This window comes from Pezoporus flaviventris, unplaced genomic scaffold, assembly GCF_033815535.1.
Source record: "Pezoporus flaviventris isolate CSIRO_AGI_PZ_B2104156 unplaced genomic scaffold, CSIRO_AGI_Pfla_v1 ptg000047l, whole genome shotgun sequence".
Classification (NCBI taxonomy): domain Eukaryota; kingdom Metazoa; phylum Chordata; class Aves; order Psittaciformes; family Psittacidae; genus Pezoporus; species Pezoporus flaviventris.
In genome coordinates, this window is record NW_026892595.1 from 7,133,608 (window position 1) to 7,158,588 (window position 24,981).

At 44.2% G+C, this 24,981-nt stretch overlaps 1 long non-coding RNA gene across 1 annotated transcript; it reads right to left on the reverse strand.

Moving 5' to 3' along the window:
* Positions 1-13,421: 13,421 nt before the first annotated feature.
* LOC133276817 (uncharacterized) lies at positions 13,422-15,249 on the reverse strand. The gene is made up of 2 exons (XR_009746014.1): positions 15,150-15,249; positions 13,422-14,361 (listed from the first exon to the last, which is right to left on the reverse strand). It is a non-coding gene; the product is annotated as an uncharacterized LOC133276817 (long non-coding RNA).
* Between the last annotated feature and the right edge of the window lie 9,732 nt (positions 15,250-24,981).

Genomic DNA, 24,981 nt, shown 5'->3' on the forward strand with positions numbered 1-24,981 from the left:
GGTGGCTATTTTTTCTTGTTTTGTTTTTCCACTTCAGGTCTTCCTCCCTTCTTTTTTTCTCCCATTCCCAAAGAAAGACAGAAAGAAAGAAAATGTGGCACCTTTGCTTTTTACAGCTAGGCAAGGTTTAAACTCTGGGAAGGCTTAAGCAAAGGAAGTATTTGTTTTTCAGCCTTTGATATATCCCACATCTGATGTGTTTTCTCCTAAATGCTGTTGTATCAAGTGCCCACTGGTGAAAGCAAGTATGAGGCATCACAACAGAGCCCTGTGCAGTAGCTGCATGCTGCCAGCCCTATCTCTGTGTCCAGATGGATATCCCATTTCACTAATGCAAAATTACTCTGATTTTCTGCTTCTCTCTCCTTTCCATCACTTCTCCCTTTCTCCTTCGGCAGGCTCCTTCCCCACTGACATCTGTTCCAGGGAATGATGAACTGAGCTTTGGAGCAATTGCTATGGTCTGCATTTCCCAAACCAGCTTACAGCGTGTGTATTAAAAACACCAGCACTAAAAGTCAACAGGGTGTAAAAGGTAACAGAGTCTCCCACCTCAAAGCTAATGATGTTTTGCAGTGTGAACAAGAGCTGTGTATCTTAATTTGCTGGATCCTTTCTCATTTGTACAGTTTTCAGCCACTACTTGATGGAACCCACTTGGTTCCCATGATGTGATATTATATTATCACAATGCTTATGTTAAAGGCCTTATATTTCACCCCAGGCACCTGTGGCTGCTCAGCAAGGAGGAAAGCTCTAAGGTGCCAACTTGGATTCGGATTTTCCAGCAGAAAAGCCTGATTTTGGAAATGCTCCTTCACCTTCCTTGTGGCTGAGCACAGCAGGGGGTGGGGAGCCGTCGAGCTGCTCGGGGTGCCTGCTGCCTGAGGCATTCTCTGTGCTACAGCCAGCGGCTGGGGATTAATATCACAGAGCGAGTGAGAGCCGAGATATTTCCGCAATCCGTTCACATAATGGATGTGAATGTCAAGATGCCGCCATCTGAAGTATGAGCACCTTGGAACAAAACAAAAAATTACTGGCAGTGTCAGCTTTCAGGAATGCTTTTCAGAGTAGTGGAAAGCTGCACATGCAGCGCCGACTTTCTTCAGCATCTTCCTTTCTGAGTAAAGGGGGTGCTCAGGCCCTCTTTTCTTCCTCCACAGACATTCATGTATAGATCTCTTATAAGCTGAACCCTGTGCACACCTAATACTGTGTGAGCAGCTTTGTGGCAGGCAGTTTCTTGGGCAAGCACGCTGCTCCGGATGGATTTGTGGCTCCAGTGTGTGTGGACTCTGCAAAAGGGCTGTGGACAGACCAGAGCATCTACAAACCCTGCCTAAGGTTTTATCCCCCTCCTCACTGCAGACTTCCTGGAGCTCATGTTGGACATGAGACATGCACTGGTTTGGCAGTGTCCCATGTACAAACAGACTTGAGACACAAGCTGATTTGGTAGTGTTCCATGTACAAATACACTGTACCTGGAGCTCCAGGACCAAACTGAAACTGAAGTAGGGTTTAGTATTAACCAGGAGGTATTTGTAACAAGCCTGGTACTGAGATGAACCCTTCTGAGCTCGTGGGCTTCCTGTCTGGAGGTTTAAGTGCTGTCCACATCATCAACATCACTGCAGTTGGTCAGAATAACTTACTCTGTGAGCTCTGATTACCCTTGAGAGCTGCCTACTCTTCAGCTGTTAAAATACTTCTCTCTCTATCTGGGGACACAGGTAGAGAAAGCTGCATTGCTCAGATCTTGGTCTTGGATGCCCAGCAAGCCTCAGCCCCCAGGGCTGTAGCACTGCTATAAGGCATTAGTAGGGAATTTTGACTTATATTTTCCCGAGAAAATTGCTACTGACTTTGCAGTGGGTCAGCGTGTGGGAGAGCACTTCTCGCAGTTTGGAAGGGTCCTGGCCCAACCCTGTAAGAGCTCTGTAATAGGGCCATGAAGGACAGAAAGGGAATTTTCCCAGGAGTTCCTGTATTTGGTGCCTAAATTGCACAGTGACTGATGTCCTGGAAATTAAATACCTGGCTGTTACATCAAAATAGCTGTGAAATAATTATTTTCTCCCATATAGGCCCAAAAGTGCTGCCCGAAACTTTTTTTGGTAGAGAACCTTCAAAGCTTGGATATTGCTCCTCCCCTGCCCCAAGTCAGCTGCAAGGAGATCATCAATACTGAAAACAGTAGGTGCAAAAGAAGTATTAAATCCTTCAGTCAGACCCTGTCTGTGACCTCTCAGGACACTTCATGGGCTGAACAATACCTCCAGTCTGCCACCCCATGTTATCAACTTTCCCATCATGTAACGAAGTTTCGTTTCTAGGAGGACAGGAGTGCCTTGGCATTCAGATCTGGTTGCCTGATTTGAATATAGATTATTCCATCAAGGTAATAACAAGATCTGGGATCACAATCTGCTGGAATAATTTAGTAAGCCATGCGAGGTCACTATTGCTTCTTACAGATATGGCTTAGACATAATTTACCTGGCAGTAACTTGACCTGGAAGAGAGAGGTTTATCTTCTTGGCATGCTGTGTCTGGGTAGCTTGACAATTTCGACATAAATTTGAGATCTTTCATTCTCCAGCTGGTTGTTATTACTTATAATCTCTTAATGCAAAAAGTATTCCTTCCAGAGGCCCCTTTCCTTGCCTTTCTTACCTTTATTTAAAAAAAAAGATTTATTGCATGTTAGTTTGTTTTAGGATCTCAGGCACATGTGCTTGCAGACATTATAATTTGGTCATTGCACCAAAAGCTCTTGTAATGTTTGAGGTGCCTCTTCTAAATGTAGACTATACTATATTAGTGTTTCACAAAACATTGATTAAAGGACCTGTGTTGAAAACCTTTTCTTGTGGACATATCCTGTAGCATTACTTAGAAACCCTTTTGTGGGGATATTACACGCAGAAGAGAGGAATTACAGAATTACAGTAGAGCTGGGGAAAAACGGCTGCAATGATTCCTGAGGGAGGCCTGATCCTGGCTGCTGTCATGGTGGTTATGGTGCAGCTCCCACTCCATTCCTCTCTGGGTGTTTGATACCAGCAGTGAGTCACTGTCTGCCTGCACTGTGCAAGTACGCTGCTCTTCTCTGTCATGGAACACTATCCTTTGCCCCCTTTTTTGGTGCCAGCAGGGACTAAGCGCCTCCTCATCACCAGACAGCTGCTTCCTTCTGCTGCCTCTGGTGCTGCTGCTTCTCCTACACCTACTGCTGCTGTTAGCTGAAGTACTGGGGAATTTCTTTGCACCCCTTTGCACCACTGGGTTTGCTGAAACATGAAACACCCCCTTAGCATTTCCATGTTCTAGAAAGGGTAGTTTCATTTCCCTTTAGGGTTTGTTTTTTTTTTAAGTCCAGGAGGGCAGCCCACTGCAGGCTCTGCTTCCTCCTCCTTTACCAGAAAGAGCCAGCACTGAAGGGCTGCCCTGTCCTTGTGACCAAGTGCTGCAGGAATTCCTGTGCCACCTTCACCATCGTAAGGGGAGGGAGGCACAAAGCTCTGAAAGTGAGTTGTGCCTCTGTTGTCTGCCCATTGCTGGCAAAGACCCACCTTATGAACCAACTGGTGTGTCTTGGTCACCACAAGCACATGGCAGCTGCCCTGATCTGTGCAGCAGGGCTCCCCTGAGGGAATCCTGGAGGCAAGGTCCATAGCTATGGCATATGCAGAGTGAGTCCTGAAGTACAGGGATCTGTGGAGCACTGTGGGGCCAGCCTGCACTGCTACAGAGATGCAGCCCCTGAGAGCTGGAAGGTGGCAGACATGGTGTCCAGCCTCAGCTTCACTGACAGAACAGTGTCAGTGCCTTGACGTGTCTAGCCCCAGCACTGGGCTTAGAGAATGGTCACCAAAAGCAGTCACATTAGAAGGCAAGAATAAGCTCTCTGGAAATGGTACTGTTTGTTTGGCAGAACATATTGGTGTTCAATAAAATATACTGCAGTGCAAACTTCCAGTTGGATACAGCCATTATAGTTATTGTCTGGGACAATGCCCTTTCTCTCAACAGTCTTTTTTTCCGCTATGATTATTTGGGCACCAGTCATTACCAGTGTTTCCTTCCCATTATCATTGTATCTCATTTTAGCAATGTGACAAGCAATGGCAGTCTCAGAAATGCCGATTTTAAAGTGACTAAACTCTCACCCACACTTTCAAATTGGGACAGCTAAGAAAGAGCGTTTATGTAAGATGATGCAGAGCATTACAGCAGCCCCATCAGGTTCAGAACCTTTTTTTTTCTTTCTCCCTCACCTTAAGATGTTGTAATTTTAGCTTATATTTGCTTTTTTTTCCATCTTATGACTCCACTTCTGACTGGAAGGCACAGCTTCTGAGCAGGGCTCTGCTGATGTCTGTAACATTAGCACAGGGCTGTCAGGGAGCAGACGGCATGTGATTAGGAGAGGCTAAACCAGGATGCTGCGATTCAGATAACTGACTTCCCTATTTCTGGCTCTGCTTGGAGGTCCAGGTTCTGCTGCCCCACATCTTGGAGATGGGGGTGCAGGGCCGCAACAGCCCACCATGGTCGGCAGCCAGTGCCCAGGACTGCACAGAAGAAACTCATGCATGAAGCAGGGCAATGGCTGTAGAAGAGGAACCAGGCAGGGGACTGGGCTGGAAATATCCCAAGGAACAAATACTTTTACTAGTCCCATTGCAGAAGCTGAAGGATTTCCTGCTTCTCTGGAGGTAAGGAGCACCCAGCCCTGTGTGAGGGAGCTGCTCTGTCCCCTCTGGCTCCTCTCCCACTGCTTTTGCTTTTGCTGTGTGTTTCTCAGCAACTTTCCCAACAGTCTGTCATCCTTAGCTCTGCCTCCCACCGCTTAGTCAAGTGCCTGTGATGGATGGGAGGTAGAGGGGGTGCTCTTTGGGAATTTATCCAGCAACCTCCGAACTATGCAGAACTGTACAACTTCAGCAAAATTGCACTCTGCCCCTGGAAACTGTAGGCTATTTCTTATTGAAGGGGAGAATTTAATAGAAAATTCAGGGCTGTGTCTCCTGTTGAGCTATTACTTACGATGAATGTAAACACTTGAAGTGAATTTTACTTTAAAATATGGGGCAATGTCATAGGAAAGGAGCATAATTTCATTCCTGTAAGAGTTGCCCACAGACATCTGAGAGGGATGCTCTTCCTACGCAGCCTGCCAGAGGCTGGCATCTGAAATGCATAAACCTACAAGAGGCAGAAGGCAGAAATTAAGCTGGTACATTATAGAAGCTTTAATTGCGCAAAAAACAGTGACAGCCCTGTGCCATGGTGATGGCTGCAGGCAGCCTTTCCCTGCCCCAGCCACTGAGCCAGCAGGGCAAGCAGTCAAGGCACAACATCTGCCTGAACTTCACAGCTTCTTCAGCCCAGACCCTCAGCCTAAACCCTTGCTTAAGGGCCTCCCCAGCCCTGTCTCTCTTCCCAGTCCCCTCTCCCCACTGGCCTCAGCCTGCTCCTGAACAGGCCTAGTTTCCTTTCCTCCCCCTTTCCTTCACAATGTCTTTATTTTCTTTTCTGTCTCCTCAGCAGTCCTCTTGCTGTCTGTGCCCTGCCAGAAGTTTCTTCCTCACAGCATCTCTTCCTTCTTCCTCTATCTCCTCCCCCAGTTTCTGTGCCCTGGGCAAATTCACTGCATATGGGCTGCTTTGCTCCTCCCCATCAGCTCTGCCCACCTTCTGCTGTGTCTTCCCTCTAACATTTCCCCATGACCTCCTGCAATGAGGTCCAGTTCCACCACTGCCTCCCTGTCTCTGCATTTGCTTCATGGAAGTGGTATTAGACTCAAGAGGACCCAGGGAAAAGTGGAGATTTGGGTATCCCTCATTTATCAGCAGTTGGAAATAAGCATCTTAGCTTGACCAGTGATGACCCCTCTATTGCCTTCACCATGGACAACTGCCCTAGAAGAAATGGCTTTCTCTTCTGCTCCCTCCTGCTCTTTTTAGATGTGCTTTTTGCCTCTGGTTTCTCATATTTTACTCACCATCCTCCCACTCACCAGCCATTCCCCACCTACAGCCTCCATAGACCACCGTATGGTGTGATGGTAATAGCGTCTACTGCACTGCCGCATCTCAATAATTACAGTCAGGCTGTGCTCCGACTGTCCTCTGCACCTGCCTACTATCACCCCATGCCTAGTACACACACATTTGCCTCCTGCTGTCACTCTTTGACTCAGACCAACCACTCATCAAGGTGCCAGGATGCTGCCAGGAAAAAAGGGGGAAGGGTCATACCCTCAGTCCTGGCCTTCTTTTTGCCAGGTTTTCCTTTCCCTTCCCTTTTCTCCACTTTCTTACTCCATCAGAGATTCTGTGTGTTAACATGCCCTGTTTTGATTTTTGAGTCCACTCTGAAAGGTAACAGTTCAGTTCTTTTCCTGATCTGGACTGATTTTATTTTATCAGGGCTTTTTGTCACCCTTTTAGCAACTTTTTCAGCTCTCCAGCTTGTGCTTTACTGTCTGCCCCTGTGCCTGCCTCTCAAAGGGTCCCTTCCATATTTTTTTTCCCTCACCTCTTGCATCTTATGCTCAAAGGCATATTTAGATTAGAAGAACTGGGGATACTTGTGCATTTTAAGTTCCAGCAATGATCTGGTCTTGGCAGATTTCAGTGACGTTGTAGCAGATTAATCTATTTCCCAGGATACCAAAGCACCCCACCTGTGTCCTGCCCTGCCCTCAGCAGTAACATGCACTTGGACTTGGCCGTGTTCCATATAATTATTCCTTCAATATGTCTCTCTGGGCTTATTATCTATTCAGTGTAAGACTCACTCTTACCTTTTTATTTCCAACACTGGCCACATCTCTCCTGCTCTGTCCTCTCCCTTACCTCCACATTAGCAGATCATTCCAGTTCATTTCTTAGCAGAAATCATGTGTCTTCATAACTCTCTACGTTGTGCTTCTCTTCCTGGTCGAAAGAAAACAGATGAAATGAAATTGAACTTTGGGTGTTCTCCTCTGCATATTTGTAATCCCAGCCTGAGGAGCACTTAAAAAAAGTTATGGAAGAGCTTGTGATGACTTAATATGATGCTGTCATGCAATTAGTACCATACAAATTTAATAATCTAGTTTTAGGAAAGAAATTGCCATTATATCAAGAAAATGTATCAAACCCCCAAAACACTAACCATCCTGACATCAATATGGCAGTTCATATTTCCTCTTCAATCACTTGCTGCTATGGAACCTGGCTTATTATACACAGCAAGTCTGCTTCTGTGAGCCCTTTTCTTCTTCAGAAATAATGGTGTGCCACACCATTCATGAAGAACAACCCAGTCCAGGAGCTTTTCTCAAGCAATATTTGGCGTTGGATGTTTCAGAGGAACACCTAAGCTTCATTTGCATGAAATAAGGCAAATTTTTTCTGCCTCTACCTGGCAATGAAGTTATATGCCTAAGGAGAAAGATTGCTTTTGTGTAGCTTTACAATCCCTGGCATAACTACAGGTACCAATCTTATTGTGTCCAGTACATGGACTCTATGTTTCTGTTTTGAGTTTTGAAAAAAAAACCCGCTAAAGCCTTATCTGAGTGGAAAGCTTTCCCTTGTCCCTGTGGTTTCTGGTGCTGTCCCTCTTTTATCTTATTCCCTTTCCCTACACAGTGCATGCTGGAGGAGAGCTGGGTGTGCTCTGCCATGCCTGCAGAGGGGAAAAACTATGGCAAATTCATCTTTCACCAGCGTGGTGGTGAGGAGTCTGCTTAAGTTGTATCAGGAATCAGAGTGATTTTATATGCCATTACTCTGGAGGAGAAACACATGCTGCAGCAAGTTCAGGGTCTAAAATACTAGACACCAGGGGGAAATAAAAACATGTTGGCGAGTGGACTGTTAAGCCCACACAGCCAAATCATGAAAGGTCTTAACCCCTCACAAGCAAATCCTGTTGGCTTCAAGAGGGCTTCAGGTGCTCATCTCCCCCCTGGATCTGCTCACAGGGCCTTTACTTAATGAAAAGATCTCCACTGACGGGGTGAAGAGTTAAAGGTTTTTGAGCACAACAAAATGACTTCCTTGGATTTGTGGAGCAGAGAGCGTGGATTAGGGTTTGTAACAGCAGTACCTCTTTCCCTGCTGGTCATGGCTCCTGGTGTTGGGAATATGTTGCTGCTTCTGTACTCGTTACAGTGAACCAGTGCGTAAAATGGGGAACAAAAAGAACCGCTGTCAGAAGGGTTTGTAGGTAGCAGATGCCTGTTTGGCTGTCTGGAGGGAGGAAAAGCTCTTAATTCAGATGACTTTTGACTCCTGACTCTTCAACAAACTCTGTATTGTACAACCCCAAACTTACATTTAAACAAAAGAGACTTCCTTGTTTCCATGTGGCGTGGAGTGTCTCCCATATAACTCCTTGCAGGGATGCAGAGCGACTGCTAATAAAACAGCATTTCAGTGCTCGTACATTCCACAAAGGGCAAATCTTTACCAGGAAACTGTTTTAATATTATTATTATTATTGTTATTATTTAAAGACACTGAGCAGGAGTGCATTAACTCGGGGTATTATTTCCAGTAGTTCCAAAAATGTCTGCAGCACACCTGCTCTCCCTGGCCACTTCAAGCCAGCTCCTGCTCTGTTGTTGTTGGCTCCATACCAAGAGCCAGCAAAGCAAAAAATTTTTCACTTAAGCCCAGACTTACTGTTCTCCTGTCAGCTTCCTCATAATGTATTACCTCACCTCGTCCTCTGAACTCTCGCATTTCTTTGTAGAGAACTGTAATTAATTGTGAGCCACAGTTTAGCTCTGGGGGTTCAAAACAGTTTCACGTGTTTACCCAAACATTAACATTTTTCCTTCTTTTTTAATTTCCAAGCAGAAAAGGTGATGAGGGTTAAACAAAGCATTGCTCCTTCCAAGAACTCCAAACCCCAGCAGGGCTGGAAGGAGCTGATGGGAGGGAGGAGGGTGGAAGAGATGGACAAGGGGGTTTTCAGCCAGACACCAGGAGCCAGAGCTATGCCTGGGAACTCAGGTTCAGGAAGAAAAAGGGAATCCTCTACTGCAGAAACAGCTCAGCTGATAGAGTAGTGTATCCCAGGGATCCAGGCAAACATCAGTATCTTTATTTCTTATTGAGGAATTGGTACACAGAGGGGGTGTTAAACTGACCTGCCACCTTTTTTATTCACACATTAATTTATGAGGATTTGTCATACAAATGAGGACAAATCTTATGACTGGAGGAAGGTCTTATTTACTCATCACACCAATAGCACCTCTGTAGCAACCCTACCAAAGCTGAAGATATCCCACTTCATTTGTGGATTATTGTCAGAAGACCTAAGGTGTTTCTAGAAGCCCTGAAGGACCCAGTTAAACCACTTTTCCATTATTTTCTTGCTGCAGAATCCTTTTGTCTGTTGCAGAGCCTGCTCACGTCTCATCTGAGGGCAGCTCCTCCAAATCCAACACAGGGGTGCTGTTAATCCCACAGGAATTTTCTTCAGAAATAGAGCAAAAAGAAAAGTTGCATATAGATCATAGAATATAGATACAGGAATAAACACAAAAACCCCTCATGAAACTTCAGAACATTTCTACTTCTCAGCCATTCAGGGCTATCCAGCACCATAAGAAACCAGTAACTGGAAAGAGACCTATCCAGTAGTAATAAGAGATGCACTTGGGTTTCTGCTTTCAAATGGATGTGAGGTTTCTAGTCCATACAAACTTAACAGTAGTCCCATAGCTGATGCTCCCCAGAAAACCATGATAACCCTTTGCCAGTCCAGTCAGAACCTTTGAAGTCAGTGACAACGTTGTCACAGTAATAGCTCTGAATAGCTATGTTGGCCCTTACGTTTCTGAAAGACCATCTATTTTGTACCACTCAGGTTCTTTGAAATAACGCCAGTGCCCAGTCTTACAGCACCTGGCACATTTGCCATCAAGCTTCTTTGCTTCTTACTGCTTTTCCAAAGCAAGCTTTCCCATAACTTCATCTTTATTGCTGTTAGTAGAAAGAAAAAATGGTTCCATAATAACTGAATGTCTAACTTTGCAGGAATGTTATACAAACAGCCCTGCTGAGACTGACGTAGCAACCAGTTGCTGGAGATCAAGTTCGTCCCTTAAATTACTTTTCTTCAATGCAGTCATGAAAACATTCTTGCTTGAAGACTAGTGGGGAAAAAGGTCTAGATTTAATATCAAGAAAGGTGCAAAGCTAGTTGGAAAACAGATCCGCTTTTAAAAAATCAACATTTCAGTATCATATTGGGAGGATTTAGTAATGTCCCAACAGTGTTTGTCACAAATCTGTTAAAGGCAGTGGCTAAAAGCTATTAATAACAGCCAAAGCTGGCATCTAACATCATGAATCAGCTAAGAAAACATGAAACCTCACAGCACAACTCTGATTTAACCATGATACCTTTGACAGCTGTATGGCAAAAAGTTATTTGCAGGTTAGTGGCATGTTGGAGTATCAAAACGGGGAGGTGATGCCCTGCCTAGGCCTTGCATGGCAATCTCAGCCTCAAGTCTATGGCATAAACCAAACAGTCAATGCTAGTGCATAATCTTCTGCATGAGGAAGATGTGCTAACTAACCTGTGTGAGATTGCATGCCGAAGGGTGATCTTACCCTTGACCATTTTCTATGCACATAATGAGGAGCAGAGTACATTAGTAGAATCATAGAAGCAATAAAAGGTGAGTGCTCAATCCTGCCAGATCCCACTGTACCTTCTGCTTCTGCTCACCACCTACCACAGTGCCCAGTAACCTGAATGTCAAACCCAGTACCAAACTGAACTTCCGGGCCACATCACATCTAGTCCTTAGCAGGGGTGGAAGAAAAAGCAGCCTGGAGTAACTGGTTGTAGCCAGGGACCAGGAGGCAGCAAACAACCTGTACTATTTTTTTTTATCTGAGAATTGTCTGCTAAACATCCAAATCGTTATGACATCTAACAAGGAAGGAAACCAATAGTAATTTATCTGAAGCTTTATGGTCTTTTGGGTAAACTAATTCCCCTTGCCTCTCAAGCACAGGCCTGTACAGCCAATGCAGTTTGGCCACTCTTTTAGTACTCAAAGTAAGATAAATGACCATCTTGTCCACGAGTCATCTATACTGTTTCCCATAGGAAGACAAGGTTTGAATTCAAATTGATCCTGAAAAGCCCAAAGGAATGGACAGAAATCAAATGAATGACAGTAAAAAGCACTTAAGAGGGAAATGTCAAATGCAAAAGTCCCCAGCAAACAAGCCCAACCTGAGGCCTTTATGAGCAGTGACCTGCCAGGCGGCAGTGTGCAGAGAGGGACGCACAGCCTTTAGAGATCCAGAAACTGCGGGAGTCCTCGGTATTGTCTGCCTACAACACAAGAAAGGGCAAAACGTCACCCCAGGCCACACCTGCAAGAGTGTTTTATGTAAGGCACATAAGAAATTATTGTGCTCTACTTGGCACTAGTGCAGTCTCAGCTGGAGCACCATGCTTTAAGGAAAATGGCAGTTGGACAAGGTCAAAAGGAGCTCATATGAAAGACAAAAGGTTTAGAAACGCACCCCAAGACAAAAGGTTTATGGAGTAGGCGTCTTCTGTGTGGAAATGGGAAGGTGAAGGAAACCTAACAACACTCAGCTGTCAAGCAGAAACTTGACTTCTTTCTGCCCATTATAAACTGGTGCTGTGAAGTGTAATGTCTTCTGCTCTTTGCTTACATTTGGTGGGCTTCGTACAGCAGGACTGCTTTTGCAGTGCAAATTCAGACCACTTGTTAGCACATCTTCAGACCTTTAGTATGTCTGTAGAACCAGACTTTCATCAGATCAAAGTCCTTCATGATTCCCCTCAGGATCTGGTTTTGTGGCTGGTACTCATCACAACCAACTGCTTTTGGACATATCCAGTTGTCTGGAAGATTGTCCACTTTAGTCCTGCATTGCTGCTATTAAGCTGAGACAACCTCTGGGACATGATGGTTCTTAATGTGCAGTGCCAGTCTGCCTAGTGACTTGCTCTAGGAGACACAACCTGGACACACAGGGCTTGAGTCATTTCCAACATGGGTATCTCATGTAGTGCGTCTGCCAGGGCTGGCAGGTATGACATAGTACCTACAGAAGACCTACATGTTTCTGGACAGGCATTTGGACTCAGGCGGCACTTCCTAGGGGAAAATAGCAACTAGCATGCACTCAAGCAGCTGAATTGTGCCTGCTGCCCAAGCAGAAGAAGAAGCATCAGAACAGCAGTGAATTTATTAAATTGCATATAATAGGGGCACCTGGTGCATGGATGAAAATCACACCATGCTGCAGTGACACTACTAAGCAGGAGATGGAGTTTCTGTCTGCCCTCCAACAGAGGCTCCCAAACTGAAGCGTTCTATCCACAAGCACGACTTGTCCAAGGACCACGTGCAGTGCAGTGCCCAGCTGGGCTGGCAGCAGGGTGCACATGTGAATGCCAAGGAAGGCAGCAGGATAAAGGGAATGGCTGGGATAGGGGCTATTTCCTCAACACGTTACTGCAGGTACTGTCTCCCCTTCCCTTGCTGGAGGCATTACTACCAAACCCTTTGCTTACCTAGGGTGCGGAGCTGGCACAGACCTGCATCAACCCCAGATCCTGTTTCTGGGCCACAGTGACCAAGAGTGCAATCATGCACACTTCCTTCCAAATTTATGCAAAAAGCATCCACCCCACACATATTTTATCCACTGTATTTAAGGCCTTGTGTAGTCTTGGCAGAAGTGGATGGATTTTGCCCAGAATACACAATTTAGTGTTAATTATCCCTTCCTGCTGGGCTTTAGAGCACAGAGCTTTCAGTTTAAGAACAACAGCTACAAGAGCTAATGAATTGCTCTGTTACCAGGAAGCAAACCCTTTGCAAAGTGCAGAGGATCCTGCCCCAATGCAGGTCACACGGAAACTCTTCAACAATAGGAGGATGGAATTTGTTAACTCTTCAGGGAAGGAGAGAGCATCACCAGCATCACTGCTGCTAGGGGGAACACCCCAACACAAAAGAGCATCTTGCCCCCCCAGGACACAGCAAATCATACTGTAAAAGTAAGGGAAGAACACTCCCCTCATCAGTCAGTGAGAGGCTGTAGAAAAGGAAGGAAGAAACATGGCTGAGATTCATTTCTTTCCATGTAACATACAGTAAAGTCTGTATTTTCTGCTTCCATTTGGGGGAGTATATAGGAGCCGGATTAAACTGCTGCATTCCAAACCCCACTTCTCACATGCATTTATGCCACATATAAGATAGTCTATGCACCTGTCACTAGGGCTCCACTGACAGACCACTTCTCTTTTGCTGATACTCCTTGAGATGAGAGAGCTTTGCACCACTTTGCTGGCAATTCAGCTGCAGGTAATGAATTAACAGCACATGGGAGTCATGCTTGGAACCAATAATAATTTAATTCACCTGCACTGGAACTTAACCATCCAGCAATAGCCATTGCAGAGTGCCTCTCTACACAGCTGATTTAGGAGCTTTATAGACCTACATGTGGTGATCATTTGATTCTGAGACTGACACGTTACCTGAAGGAGAGTCCAAACTACAGTCTAGCATAGCGAGTATTTTGGCTGGTGGTGACCACATTTTAGCTACTCTTTCAAATGCAGTCTTTTAGGTGTAGATGCTCACTTACTTGAATATCCTTACAAGAGTAGGAAATGAAATACTGAAATATAGAGCAGATGCTTCAGTACCTTGGACTAGATCCATTATTGACACAGGACCAACATTACACCCTTCTCAAAGATACTTTCTCACTTGCTCATATGTTGTACAGATGTAGGCTGCTGGCAACGATCTCTAAGGCAAAGTGGGCAACTTCCAGAATTTCAGCTACCCTTTGTCTCCATTTCTGGTGCAAGATTCTGGACAGTTTATTCTCATTTGGGTCTCTGTAGTTGTCATACTAATATATCCTCATTAATGCCATATTTTGGCTCCCTCTTGAAAACAGGGTAAGGGAGACACCACTGGATGAATGGAACAACATCCAGCACTGGAGGCAAGGGATGGTGTCTGTCCCCAGGAGCATTACTGCAGGCCACTGAGATAACCCTGTGATCTACCTGCCAACATGCAGAGGTTTTAACAGCAGCTCTTCCAGAGAGCCTGTGGCAAAAGTCTTCAACGGCTTGGAATTGCAACTACAAGCACCAAGAAGTAAAAGTCTATAAGGAGTGAGAATCTTTCTTCCTGAGTCAGTTGAGGAAACAGCTGTATGAAGCCTGACATCCCTTTGCCAAGACAGCCGTGAACATCTTCCATCACATTCAGATGCAGCTTCCTGTCTCTAGAACAAGTTGTCCAGCAGTGGCTCTCTGGGAAACACCAGGCGAAAAAAGAGAAATACCAGATTGATTAGAGGGAAGATTTTATTCTGTGAAATGAAGATAAATCTGCAGCTTTATGACTGATGGTTTTACTGTGAGGTACTGCATAACAGGCTTAAGTAATGCTGAAGTATGACTGCCTCCTGTTTTATCTGGCTATAGTGTTTCTCCTTAGCTCATTGAGTCTCAGAGAAGGTTGTGAAGAACAGAAGCCTTTCAGAGCTGCAGCCTGCTTGCATGTGAATCCTTCTTGCCTGGCCACAGTAATAAGCATGAGAAGCGCATACTGAAGTCATTCTTCATAATGTTTTGCCTTGTAACATTTGAAACTGAAGAAAGCTTCTTTCTTTTACAAATAAATATTGAGCTAATTGCAGTAATATACATGAATCAAAGCCACGTATTTTGGTGAATAAAAGGCAGAACATCTACTCGGCATCTGGACAGCCCCAGTTTCCAGCATGAGCAGGTCCATGGGGGAGCAGCATGGGCAGGCATCTTGAGGGAAATCAAAGCAAGTGGATGCCCTGTTTCCAAGCCCCCATGGGCCTCATCATGGAGCCTGCAATGGCCCATCTCTCCTACTGGTTGGCCTGCCCTATTTCTTGAACAATTTTAGCAGGGTTTGCCATGCTCCTTTTCTGTCTACATGGCCTCTACCTTAGTACTGTCTCAAGAGACAGGAGAGACTCGACCTCGACAAACCTGTTGCCCACCGTGTCCAGTAGAAAGAAGCCAGGGCAACTCCCACCTTGGAAAGAAAAGCATTGATTTACCTCTTTATACAAGACACTGAGGATGCTCCATCAACACCTTCCCCACCCAGCTCCTCAGAGGGCAAGTTGCTTGTCTTCTGTCCCTTACTTCTTTTTTTTTCTTTTGAAAAAAACTCAGTTGAAAAACTGAGAGGCAAGTCCCCACATGGGAAACAGAGCTTTTGATAAGCAGCTTGAAGCAGATCCTGCTGGAGGGGAGTTAAGCAGGGGTGTCAGACAGTAAATGTTGAGCAGACCCAGAGACATACATTTTCTTTTGTGCAGTGTCTTCAAGCCCAGTGCCTTGGGTGTGCTGTGGCATGGGAGAATTGCACCACACACGTGGGATTTAATATGTTGCAGCAAAGTGCAAGAAAGCCATGGTTTGTCATCCCTTCACATGAGGCTTGGGATGTGAGCAGTAAGTACAGGACAGCCCATATTGCACAGGGCATCTGGCGACTGAACGCCAAGTGACCTCCATACTACAGGCAATGCTCCAACCCCATCTGCATGGCTACAGCTTTGCTCTCCTAGAGCTCCTACGCTTCACCAGCTAGGCATTACTGAAATTAGATCCCACAGCATGCCTGTAGATAATGATTTATACTTATCTTTCCTCTAAAGATAGGGAAACTGGAGCAGAGACAAGATTTTTTTCTCCTGCTGTTGTTTCCACCCCTGAATGTGCTGTCTGTGATCCAGGACATCTGCCTCCCACTCCAAATATTCTTGCACTGGGTCAGGATGCAGGCCCCTGGCTGTCCCTCCCAGGCAGTTCTGCTACCTGGCTTTGACAAGGGGGCAACACAAAGCAGAAAGAACCACTCGGACACCCACCAAAAATGTTTGGGTTCTCTTCTGGTTTTCAGTAGGGCAACATATTGCCTGCCTGGGGGCAGGGAGAATGAGGCTGAGCTTTAGGAATTTTTTGGAAGGTCTGCTGATCATCAGTCATATAGATATAAAAATCTTATGAGGGTGTGTAAACTCTGCCATCCTCTTCACTGGAGAGTCACCGATAGACACTGGGTAAAAACTAGTGAGGCAATGGACACTGGTGTATTTCCTTTTTGTTGTCACCATTGACAGAAATAGACAGTTTATGTGTTTTCTGACATGATGTAGACAGCAAAACCTAGATCTGAAGTAAGTGCTTGTAATAACTATCGGCCCCTTCATCAGGCACCCAGAGGTCCCTGCTGCTCTTGCAATCAGGGCTACCTCAGTGCCAGCGGGTTGGTGTACCTTCCCTGCCCAAGGCCACAAGGTGAAGGATGCCTAGTTTTTGGGACACCCCAAAATCTCCTGAGGAGCCTGACCTGCTGGCTCTGCCTGTCTCTGTATACTGATTTCTGCTCTTGTGAAACAAAGGCACAGTCAGTGTTTTCTTCTAAAGCTTGGGTGGAGGAGGTACCCATCTCTTATATAGCAGCTTGTAATGAAAGCATTCATCAAGGATATTGTGCTTTGCCCAGGCTGGTTCTTGTCATCTCCTGCTCTATGATGGTGGCTGAATATGCACGGACTGGTCCTTGGGACACAACGCATCTTCTCTGCCAAGGGACTGCTCTTCCCATCGGAAAAGTGTTAGGTTCCCTCTGGCACCTGTGCTTGTTTGTGTGAATCTTATCTTCTTTCTCCACCTTCTCCTTTCACCTAGGTCCTGAAATACAGTCCAAAGAGGAAAATATCTTCAATAAAAGGAAGGGGAGTGCCTCTGCCCTGCTCAGAAATAGCCTGTGTCCACTGAGTTACAGTTTTCAGTCACTGAGGTTATCATGGGTGGAGTAAACAGGATATTGGGATCCTCCTGATATGAATAATTTTACCTTTAGGACGTGGGCAAGAGTGGGGTTTGAAGGGACACAGCAAGCCCTGTCCAGAAAAAAGATTCTCAGGGAGAAATCCATGTTTTGGAGCATGTGAGGACAGAAGCACCTGAGTGCTAGCTTCCCAACAGAGATCCCTGGACTTTGTTCCAGAGATGGGCTCTCAAGTTCTTTCTTATACTAGCCTGTAGTCTCAGTGTGATGACATCCTGATATCAGCAGCTCATTTATGTGCAGGGAAAAACCCAACCCATTCTCATTTTCAATATGCTAAATAAGTAAGAGAGCTAATTGTGCCCTCTGCTCTTGTAACAGCTTGAAAGTGAAAAAGAGGTGTTGTCGCAATAGGGCAAAGGACATTCTCTAGCTCCGACAATAACTCAGCAGTCTGGACTAGAACGGTCCAGGTTTTTTTTGCAGAGAACATGCCATGCTGCCAGCAGCCCACTCTTGCTGGGGTCTTGCTTGCTTTTGTGATTTACTTCTGGGTTTTGCCATTAGTACAATCTTAAACATCATCGTTCTTGGCTTCACTCTTCACTCTGGTACCTACCAGCATATACAGAGACCCTGTGACGGATAAAGCAAACCCAGAAGAATAGAGTAGCTGTAATCTAGCCTCTACTTATTTTTACCAAAAGCAGCAGCATGCAGAGCACAGACATAGGAGTGGGAGAATGGAGAAACATGATTTTAAGTCAGCCAGCACAGGAGGTGGTTCTTAGCTCAAAACCGCTTTCATCATAAAATAAACGCAGCTTTTTGCAATAGCTGGAGGTCTATGCAGCCACATATACAGGGAACAAAGAAGTTTGTTTACGTGACACTGCTTACACTGCATTACAGGGTAACAAATGTCAGTGCAGCACTAAGAGCAGAGCAAATCCAGTAGCTGGGTTTAATCGTGAGCTGTTACTGCTACAGACTGTAATGAATGGATCTTTCCTAAATTGTTTCCCACCACTGATATTGAGGCATTCGCCTTGGACAAATAAACTGTACAGGTTGATGACCTTTGGCAAACTTGCTTCAAATTAAAATGGAGAACATTTCAGAAGGGCAAAATCGGAGGTAAATAGAAGCTGATGAATCTTATTAGTAAATATAAAAGAGCTTTAAGGTTTCATCTAGATGCAGTACCAGGACCAAACTTCTTCATTTGAATTAATTCATTCTCTCAGAGCTGTATATCAAAGTGCACCCCTCAGAAGCTCCAGCCAGGAACTGTGTCCTTGGGAGGCAGGGATACCCTCAGCAGATCAGGCTGTGACTCAGAGCATGCTCGGTGCCTGCTTTACACCACTGTAAAAGGAGCAATCCCCACCCCACCCTTCCTTTCTCCTGCTCTGGCAAAAGCTTTGGTTACTCAGTGAATGGATTCAGTTGAAAAATAACCTAGGAAACATGGCTTGTTACTTGTTCACTGGATTAGTCCTTATGGGACTGTACTAGCCTTGGAAAGGGCAGAGGATGAGACAGGGCAAGAAACTCCCTTCTAGCAGCAGCAGCACTTGCTAACACTGATAGCAGTGGTTGTCGAGTTTCAGGCTCAGTGTTCAGAAATACAGTTCTCAGGAGGTTTAAACATCTGCTTCTGACATTCCCAGAAGTCCACCAGCATCCATATATTGACTCACCCATCAGAGCCCACAGACTGGGTCTTCCTTCACCTGTATTGCCTGAGGAGCATGGTGAAACAGGCTTAAACCTGCTTAAACCATTTGGACTGAGCTGCACAGTGGTGAGGGAATAACAGGATAATCCATGATTATGTCCATGTTATAACACTCATGAGGGATGTGTCAGTTTTTCCATCGAAAGAAGGAAGTTCAAGGGCAGCATGCTCTGTTTTGGCCCTCCTGGAAGACAAAGACTCTATTATTGAGTTAGTCTTACTTTGCATGACAATTTTGTATTTGTTGGGCTGGAGAGTGAATAACATGATTTATTTGTCACACATGTCTGTGGTGGAGATGATGGTGTCAATCGTCTTGGCAGTGTCCCACGTGAATAACGGCCAGACACTGTAACTGGTACCATAATTCAAGTCTCCTTTTTAAAGGCGCTGCAATAGTCAACTACTAATTAGGAATTTATACTTACTCTTGTGTGTTTTATAATTGTCTCTTTTGTCCTCTCAAATAACAGCATTAGCAGGAATGCACCTGAACAAATGGAACCCTCTGTCACCTCCCCTGCTTTTCTTGACTAGACAAGCAGTGGCATATGCTGGGAGTGGTTCAGAGCTGCACTTGTGAAAGTAAGGCATTGAATAGAACCTGCCTTTGCCTAGCAAGGACACTAGTTTGGCAGCCAAGTCATGCAAGGACTTGGCATCTTCAACACATCCCGTTTTCTCTTAAAGCTGGCCAGGAATAGTCGTCAGGTCAAAATGTGCTGTAAGATGACAGAACATGCAGTATAGGCTCACAAAAGCCATTGTTTAGGAGACCAAGGCCAAAACCAAGGTAGGTGGGTAGGTGGTTACAGGATATTAAGAGCAAAGAAATGGTATTCTGCAAGGAGACTTAATTTATTGCTGTCATTTTTTGACTGACAAATACATCATTATCTCAAATTTAAAGTACTCCTGACATTATACAGCAGCAGTGTTCTTTCACCCCTTGCCACCGCTGGTCATTCAGCAGAGCATCGTCATGTGCTGCAGGACACTGATGGTAACATGCACCTTTCGGGGGAGGAAAGGCTCTGCTTTTCACAAAGAGAGCTTGCTGCCAGTGTGTGCTCAGCAAACTCCACATCAGGTAACACCACATGCCTAAACACCTAAGAACAAAGGTGGGCAAAATGCACTTCAGAAGCTACGGAAGACAGCTAGTTTAGTAAAACTACAGGAAGAGCTAATTTGTGAAATATGAAGGTATTAACCATGAGAAATCCTACAGAAATTAAAGTTTCTGCTTAGAAGGAAGTATATGACTAGACTATGGTGCAATGGTCTGGCTGCATAAGCCGGTTCTGAAGTGACAATGAAGCTAGCCTGCCATCTGTTTTGGTGTTTTGAAGTGCTCGCTTTTCCAGGAGGAAGGACAGTCACTAGAGCATGGCTCTCCCATGAGGAGAATCTTATTTACCTACCACAGTCACAAGGGATGTGCACAGGTTTGGGTGGATTATGTGTACTGGGCAAAACTGTAGAAACAAGGTATCAGGAGGAGCAGAAGATGGACTTGAACGTGCAGTTCAGAAAAGTCAGGAATATAAGAGCTCTTTGACCCATACATGGTTCTGGCTGTGAAATATTTGCATTTTTTGCCATCAGATCTTCAGCTATTTTCAATTAGTTTTAAATACAGTGAGCTGAACTGTGTATAAATCTGAACCCAGATTTTACTGAACCAAATACATTCCCATTATCAAAGAGTAAGCAATGCAGTACTGCCCTTTTTATACAGAGATGGTGAGGCCACAGTTAGAAACCAGATTACATAATAAGGTACAGTAAAGCAGGAGTTAAGTTTTTATTTTGCTTAACACTGAAAGAACCCAGTATATTTTAACTGGAGTTAACACAGATCCTACAATAGCTTTACTTACATAAGTAATGATGAGTTGATCGATTTCTGTAAAGAAGGATTATTCATAAGTGGAAGAATTTGCTGCACTGAGGTGCGTTTTTCCCCTCTGCTCCTCTCCCGTGGGGATTACAGCTGGAGCCTCCACTGGGGAGCCAACAGGACCCAGACAACTTGTCCCTGACAGGTGGTCTTCACAAAAGAACCTGCAAGGAACAAGATGATGTGTTGGGCCAGCAGGAAATCAGCAAAGCTTTTATTCTTTCCCCTTGGTAGGAGCCCACTGGCAGAACCTGAACTCCCCCCAGATGCATAGCACACTTGCCACACTTTGCTTATAGCAGTGAACCCAGCATCAGCCCATGAGGGAGCACTGAGGCACAAATACTACTGGTTTCAGGAAACAGTTCTGGAAGTAAATTGCTAGTGGCAACCGACCACCTAGCCAAATGTCCCATCAGACCATTTTTTCTTTTCGCATCCACTGGCCTGAATGAGATGCTGTTACTGTATACAAAGTCTGAGCCCTTGCTGCTTAAGCAGAAGAACTGGCTTCTAAACTGCAGTGTAAGAGGGTAAGCTTGTCAAGTGGTGTAGCTGCTCCACTGGGAGAGCTCCACTGTGCCACTGAAACTCACATAAATGCTCCATTTGCCATATTCCTTCAGAACAAGCTGCATGCTAAAGTAAAAGGCAGATGGCTTGCTCATGTTAGAGACCTCCGTTCTGTTCCCAACTCTGCCTGAATAACCCTGTGCATTCATCAGTTATTCCTTTCTATCCGCCTTTTTTTTTTCCTAAGATAGGAAAACTGGGTTGGAAAAGATATGGAAATTGTTATAACACTCATCGCAAGTGCAAATGCTGGAATTCCTTGTTCCTGGTGAAGCTCAGTGCCTCTCACTAAGCTTCAGGATCTTTTAAGGGCACCTGACGTAACAAGTTTGTCTTGGAGACCAGAATGCCAATAAGAGACAGCCTGATTAAAAAGATTAACAAAAAAAAAAAAAGTTCCAAAGACAATGCCGTGTTTTGGGAACATGAGTCACTACTCTCCAGAATTTCTAGTTTACAGACTGAGGGATGGCTCTTATCCAGCCTCAGGTGATACAGGCTGGCAGCTCCTCCAAGTCATGGCTACTCACTCCTACCAGAGACACTCTTTGGAGTTGTTTAAATGGGGGGAAAAAAGCTGACTTGAGGTCAACTTAGTCAGCTTGTCCTGATTGAAGCCCCTGTTATCTCTGCAACCACAGCTGAGATCATTTGACCTGGTCAGGATGTAACCATGACCACTTCAAACACTCCCTTGGCTGGTAGCAGCAGCAGCTTATGGGAAGGTGCTGCTGGCAGGACAACTGGCCCCAATTGACAGGAAGGTTAAACATTCCTCCTCTTCCTCCTCCTAACTCCAATACTTACTGCTCCCAAGGCCTCAAAATGAAGAATCTGCAAGTCAGATAATTGTTCAGCTCCTGGTTTGGAGACCAGCGACAGCACTGCGCTCAATATGAGCAAAAGAAATTGGGGACTACTGTCCACAGAAATGCTTTTGTATTATTGGGTTGATTTGATTGAGGAGAGGGCAGAATTCCAAATACCTTTTTTGTATATAGTGACATGGCCTTTCAGAGCTGTTGGAAGCCCTTGTTATTTAGAATTTTGCATGATTTTCCAATGAACTTACGTCTTGAACAATTTGGTCCAACAGATTTTATTCTTGCACACTGAAAGAGCAAAATGCTTACTCTGTATCTTTGTAACAGCTTACCTGACATTAAATTTGTAGAAAGCTTCACAGAATTCAAGGGCTCTCATTATCTTCATCAACAGTCATGCAAGATCTTGGCTACAGAGAGAGCTCCTGAAGAGTAAGTGACGGGAACAGGATCCGGTCAGGCAAAGCACTGGCAGACTTGTGTCTGCCTTTGGGCACAGAGTGTGCTAAAAGTGAGCAGGCTCTCCATGCAGGTAAGGAACAGAAACTCATGAGGAATGACACAAAGATAGCGTAGGAGTGTTTAAGTTTTTTTTTTTTATTTTTTTTTGGGGGGGAGGGGTAATTAATTTATCCCCTTAATTCCTGAATTAACACACAATGCAAATCTTGTGATTATTATGCAAACTTTAGTTTACACAGATATGATCAAAACCCAACAACGGTTCCCAATATAGAAATGTTAAAATCTAAAACAGCATCAGAGAACTTGAGACTCCCTGGAAAAATCATAGGAAAGACCAAAATGGCATTCTCAAGATATTTATTTTAAAGATTACTTCCCACCGTCCTCATATTTTTTAAAGATCTTTTTGGGTATCTAGTCGTGTAGAGGTAAGGCCTTGGAGAACTTTACCTAGTTGTAGATTAATACTACACTACTTTCACATTCAGCAAGCTATTAGGACAAGCTTTGCCAAAACGTGCTCTTGACATCAGCCCATTTCATGTTTAATCCCACCTGTCACATTATTTTCTAACTACAGTTTAAAGGAGCAGTTTTTGTTTTCTGAAGCAATGAAATATAAAATATATAATAGAGTTTCCTCTAGACACAACATACATACAATGTGCATGATAGCCATAACACACACAATGCAGAAGGCTATGTGACAGATTAGTGACCAGAGGTCATGAAAAAACAGAGGGACAAAACAAAAGTTGTAAATATTTGATCATTTTTAAGAGTTTATTTGACTATCATAACATTTTTGCATAAATTTTTTGGTGAAAATCATACTGTGCAAATATAATTGGAACAACTGCCTAAGAAAAACATGAACAATAAATGACAAAAAAAAAACCTCAAAATATATTCTAATATTGAATTTCTCTTATGAAATTCAGAGATTATTCTAGTAGCAATTAAACAAGCTATCCTGCCAAGGAAGGAGAAAAGAAATACTTTTGTATTTAAGTACCAGAATGTGAATTGCAAAATATACAGCAAAACCTCTATCGAAGTGAAGAATTGAGCGCAGACTTACACACTGGTAGTAAAGAAATTAAAACCAACACACTTTTCAGAAGCACTGAGGACAGCACAGAGCAAACTTTTTCCTCTCTCCTCCTCCTTTGCTCAAAAGCCATTACCTATCTTCAGTATGGCCTCCAAGAGCAAAATGCCCTTTTCCCATCCTCAGATGGTCTTCTGTACAGTAGAAAGTATTTTCATTTCTCTACTATAGACTTCTATGTTCGTTTAGAGTGTGAACTCCTGATCCTTCATCACTTTGATGATAAAAGCCCCAATGTAGCCTGTTGCTGTGGCAAAATGGTGCTTTTAGTAGTGTCATATTTTCTGTCTTGCTTTCAAATTGCCACCCAGTCTTGTGGCCACCATTGTCCCAAGCACACTTTGCCAGCACAAATATCAGTGAAGTGCTGCTTGTGCAGACACTGGCTGAGGGTTTACTGGCAATAATTGCATTAGAATAATTTTATTCAAAAGTGCAAACACAGCCCTTCTTGCCAGTTTAAGCAATTTTTACTCAAATCTGTCTGAAGAATAGTGCCTTTTAGGGTAACTCGTGCATTTTGGGCTACGCCATGGTACATTCTTCTACAAAAATATAAGACAGCTATTGGAATGCACTGGCACTCTGAGATTAGCCAAACTAACAAAACTTGCTCATTTCTTTTTTTTTTTTTTAGTATCTGTTGATTTATCTGATTATTTGTAATTCTATACAATTTAAACCCCCTTGACTTTCAAGCTCATACCTACAGCATTGTTGTTACCAATCACACATACGGACAGGCTGCTCCAGAAAACCAGCAAGTAGACAGCAATGAGGCCATGGAGAATTTGACAGTGCCACCAGAATCACCAGTGGGATGTTACATGAACACTACTAAAAGAGGAGAAAGGAGTTAACTTCTCTTCAACACATCTTTTAGTTTCTTATGTTTCTTTCTGTTCCTGTTTGCTCACAGTCTCAGAAGTGTATTCCCCATCCATATAAGCATGACACTTAATATATACTTCTGTAACATTCTTCCTATAGTTTTTCTGTAATATTGTTCCTGTTCTCAAGTTGCTTGAGAGAACATCCCACTGTCACAATTTTGCAACTGGAACTGATTTTTAAACATACAAATTGATTACATTCTGCAGTCATAAAACAGGTTGGTAGCAAAACCGAACCCAGAACATCAGGCTCAGGTCAGTGCTCTGTCCCATGCTGCATTCAAAAGACACTTTTCATTTTGTCAGTCTGGACAGGTGACAGTCCCCTGTTTGCTTGGCTGAGTCATGCACAGTGAGCATGACAAAGCATCAGGCACAGACAACAGCCTGGGCAGACAGGCAACTGATATACTTTTCATCTTCTGACCGGAGAAGAGGGCACAGGACAGTGAAGTTTTATTAAAACTATGTTCCATTTTTACTGCTCTTTTCCAACTTCTATTTATCTTCAAAGAGCAGAATGCAAAGGCTTTATGCTTTTGCTTTCATTATTTTTTCATGTGGGAAACGGCTTGAA